Raw genomic sequence first — 5069 nt, forward strand, 5'->3', positions numbered from 1 at the left:
CATGAGAAAGAATTTGTGTAAAACATGCTAATTCAAATATGACAGAACATCTTCGCTACCACAAGACTGTGAATCTACTATGTTAAAGCAACAGCATGAGCAATTGCCAGTTCCCCCCTCTGCTTTTTTGTTCTATAATCTAAATCTCAAAGCTTGTACTGGCAAGATGCAATACTGAAAACGAAAGCGACATCCCTCACTTTCCATTCGATCTACCAAAAGAACCCTCCCAGTAAAAAATGCACATAAGTTGCTAACATTCCTATCTCTCCCTCTATTTTGACAAGGTTGTTTGCTATGCATCACCATCACCCGAGCATCAGCCACCAACAGGCCCTGACTTAGGGGACTGATATTTGCCCATCACTCCCCAATATCTCTGTGCAAATGTTTTCTGCAGGACTAAGACGATTAGAGCCTAGAGGCCAAACTCTGTTCTACTTGTCAGATGGCTTTTGGAATTCAAGTCCTTATTCAGACTGAAATCTATGCATTATATAAGCATCCGAAAAAATTTAGAGACATCTCAAAGGGGATCTGGTTACCATTATTAAGTTTGCTTATTTTCCCAAACATTCAGCTCATGAACTACCCCTTTGTTAGGTGTAACGATTAATTACCTTACAGAATCATTTCATACTGTAAAATAAGAAAAAAAGTACAATTGACTAAATAACGGCAATTAAGTTTTAAATATTATGCACAGTATGTAGTTTTACTAGACGTATGTCCCTGTAACACGGCCACAAAGTGCTTGGTGAATAAATGATGTGTTTTTACATAATGTGATGGATGCTCGATGGTTTCAGGGCCAGCCAGATTCCAGATAACTGTCACACATCTGTGACTGACAGGCTGAAAACACATACAACCTTTAAACACAGTGCATCAAAGTTTGATCTACTTGACACATCTACACACACACACACACACACACACACACACACACAGATCAACGCATGAATTAATCACTCTCCTCACACACATGCACTGTGATCTGTCTCGCATGCAGTAAATCATAAAGATTTTTATCTTTCTCAGACACACCACCAGCTTCAATCACATCATATCAAAGCAAGTACTGTATTATCTAAATTAAATGTGTGTGCCTGTGTGTTACGGTGTATGTTGCTCCATTAACAGTTATATTTCACATTACTGTCACCTGTTTTTTTTTTTCTTTGTGTGCCTGCGTTGTCATTTTTGTGTGTACTGAATGTGGCTGTCAGAGAGGTGCGCACGGGGAAGCAGCGCTTTAGCAACAGATGAAACACTGAAGTTTGACAGCACGCGCACACGTGCAAACGCAGACACAGGCACAGGCAGGCCAATGAAGCTGAATCCAGATAATGAATGTTGAAGTTACTTCAGAAAACCACCAACGTCAACGGCATGTCATCCCGCAATGCCATCAAATAAGCAAAGTAAACAACCCGATGATAAATAAGTAGATGAAGAAATAAAGCAGATTCACAATGATGCATTTTTAAAGGGCACAAAACAGTAGGTTTATTTATTTTTTAGCTTGCGTGTTTGAATGTTGCTTAAAATCTACTGAATATCTAACAAATAAATAATACACATAAAAATGAAACAGTAAGAAATGTAACTGGGTCATTATGAGACTCCAGAGGAAAAAAAAACAAAAGCTGGAACGAGCTCAAACTTTACATTTTCTCCTTGTTTTGTTCCATCACTTGTCATTTGTGCAACTGACCTAAAAAATATAACAAATCATCAATGGTGTTATTCCAATATTTTGCGGTGGAATTGCTGTCACTATCTTTTTTATTATTAATCACATGTTCTCAGGTTTTTGGGTCGAATGTAAATGAAAATAAGGAAACAAATGAACACTGGGAAAGCTTCAAATGTATATGCTGATTCTGACCTACACTGCCTCTGTGATTAATTTCTTTATATTGTCATTCATTTTCTTCCGATATGGAAAAGAGCAAACAATCAGAAGCTATTATGAAAGATGTTTTGGTAGGTTCTGTGCTTTTGTGGTTTGTAATGTGGTGACAGAGACAGTCAGACTAATATAAGAAAGGAGTGGAAAAAGAGAGAGTTTTCATTGGTGACCGGAGCCCACCAGGAATGTCCTTTGTTTTCCATCGTCAGCAACCTTGTCAATAAAGTTTAGCTTTCACAAACCTTTGCTGACATCACTAGGGAGCTCACTGGAGGTCATGTGACCTACAGAACTACAGAAGTGTGCATGAGCGTGCAAGTGTGTGTGTATTTCAGCTGCATTAACAACAGTCCAGTGGTAGTAGTTTTGGTTTTCTATAGTTTTCTATAATGCCTGAAGCTCCACCTGTCAGTCTAACTTAAGAGTGTGCGACTGGCGACAAGAGAAAAAGGGACATTTTAGAGGTGGACCACTATAGCTTAAACCAACTGCAGGAATTCAAGCAACTTGTGTGTGCACATAAGTCTGATACATGTTTGTGTTTGTGTGTGTGACAGTAATATTGCAGGAGATTTTTAGGCCATGGGTTGTGTGTAATGCAAGCTGGCATGGTGATGTATGTGTGTGGTGATGATGCACTCTGTCACCAAAGGAACCAGAGGGCAAGACTTTATTAGAGCTCGCCTCTGACCAAACCAAAAGTGACACGCACATACATATACACACCCAAACACACAGTCAGACTCTCTCATACCTCTCGTGCTGTTTATCTACAGTAAAACTTGTAAAGGCAGAGCTTCTGCTTGCCAGCATCCATCCATCAGGTCTTAAAATTTTGGGCTTTGGGCTATTGAACCTTAGTACTGTTTTGGTACACAAGGAAATGTATATGTAATGCTGAATTTTAAAACTGGCCTCTGGATATTTGATCAGATCTTGTATATTTGTTTGGAAAAGCAAGCGACCCAGGGATGCTGAGTTGACTGTTATATTGAGAGAAAACCAGCAAGTAATCTTGAGAGAAGCTACAGCTTGTGTGAGTGACGTGTACTTCTTTCTAAAAACCAAGTATCTATTGATCGCTTATTAAAGTTTTACAAACGAATAATAAACAAATCACTATATAATGTCACCGTATTTTATTCATCTGGATTTTGGCCAAGATGCAACTCTTGAGTTAAACCCCACAAATTAAAACTGTATAAATGGTTAAAGGTATTATGAGGGCGGTTTTAAGGGACAGGTCGGCTTTGATAGTCTGTCACTGGAGTAGATGTCCAAGCTGTGTGCTCAAGTGTACAAAGAGCCCACCCCAGGAGTCTGTGCTCTAGGTTCTTTAATGGAAGCTCTGTTGTTTATATTGCATGATATTTAGCAGTTAGCAGTTATCTGTGTCTGAGCAACACCCATGTAGCCTGTGTTTACTAAATAGGCTTGGTAGTTAGCTAGTAACTTAGCCGTCATATGCTTTTATATTTCAACAAAAGGGAAGAGAGGCGGAAATGTACATATAAGAAATATCTTGGAATCCCCTGTCACACCTCTCAAGCTCCCAAGACACACCTCTGTTTAAAGAAATGTGATTCTTTTCTTTCATCCCGACAGCCTCCCCACATGATAATGGCACATCTTTGTCATCTACATGTTATAAATATCAATAGACTATTCCTGTGAGTAACCTTAGTGGGGCAATTTCACATCCTACAGTGAGCCACTTTACGGCTTTGAAGATGAAACCTGGGTTATTTTTTATGTATATCATATTTTGGCACATCCATATGAGTTCTCCCTTTTCCCGTTTTCCTATAATCTATATAGATGATTCCTCAAGTAATAGCCCATTCCCAGCAGTTCGCCTGCTAGCTTAAATTTCACAATAAATAAATATTAAATATCAAAATATTCAGAGCGAAAATATTAGCAATGCAGCAACACTGTCCATATTCATGGTTGTCAGTGTCCTGCAGGAGCCTCAATTATCCAACAAGCAGACTTTTCAAAAAGTGAAATAAACATATTCTCTGTTTCTTTGATTTCTCTCTGGTTCTCTTCTCACATCTGATATTACCAATAAATAAACATGAGGCTCTTCTCCTCCCACATTCATACATGCAGTCCTTATTATTTTATTGTGACATCTTTCTAACGACCAGATTCAAGATCAATATTCATAATCACCAAAATTCCTCAAACGTCCAACAGTATCGTTCCTACTGATTGTTAAAAAAAACCAAAAACACTGGCTGGTTATGAAAGACACAGCGTTCTCAGTGCACCGTCTTGAACCTGAATCTATTTTCATACATGTAGATTGGTTCCTTTCATGTTCGGACACATATCTCCTGCTGTGCGAGTTTCTCATCTCATTCCTCTTTCCCTTCTCACAATCAAAAAAAGATGTTCATGATAAATAAACATTAGCCACTTACGTTTTCCTACTAAATCAGCAATGTCCTGAAGATCGCCTTCCATTACTGCCTGATAATCCTCATCAATAAATAAATAAAAATCTGTTTATATCTAGTGATTTTTAGCCCCACAATAGCAGGGTTAGGGTCAAGTGACACAGAGAGTTGAACCTCTATGCCAGAGAGTGTAAGAGCACCTTTATCTGAGGTACGCCATCTAATATTCATGGCGCTCGTTCCTGCTTTGATTTCTTATTTCTCTCTGCTCTGACATCTCCTATGCAGAATAATAAACATGACTCTGCTCTGCTGTTTACATATTCACACATATTCTTGATTCTGATATGGATATTCTTTGAATAATGAGCTATTTACATTTAACTTTTCTCCACCAACTCCTCTCTTCTCTTTGCTCTTCCTTCCACCTCCCCACCCTACCCACTCCACCCCCCTTCAGTCACTCCCATATCATTCTTTCTGAATCTCTTTCGCCTTTACCCACCCCAATCTGCCCCCTCCACCCCCACCCCACCCCCCGTGTGTCTCTCTGGGAGATGAATTGAATATGTAAGCTATTGGATGTGAATGAATAAAGCATCCCATCTCAAACACACATTGGTGACACCTTATTAACCACATGTCAGATGCACATGACAGCTGCAGCGGGCGCACACACACACACACACACACACACACACACACACACACACACACACACACACACACACACACACACACACACACAC

The 5069-nt window shown here is 39.3% G+C and overlaps 1 protein-coding gene across 1 annotated transcript in view; it reads right to left on the reverse strand.

Annotated features, from left to right (window-relative positions):
* Positions 1-5069, reverse strand: part of ptprk (protein tyrosine phosphatase receptor type K) — a 106512-nt gene that overhangs the window by 41315 nt on the left and 60128 nt on the right. The gene's annotated exons all lie outside the window — the stretch shown is intronic.

This window comes from Pundamilia nyererei, unplaced genomic scaffold (genome assembly GCF_000239375.1).
Source record: "Pundamilia nyererei isolate P.nyererei 1_Seehausen unplaced genomic scaffold, PunNye1.0 scaffold00041, whole genome shotgun sequence".
In the NCBI taxonomy this organism is placed as follows: Eukaryota; Metazoa; Chordata; class Actinopteri; order Cichliformes; family Cichlidae; genus Pundamilia; species Pundamilia nyererei.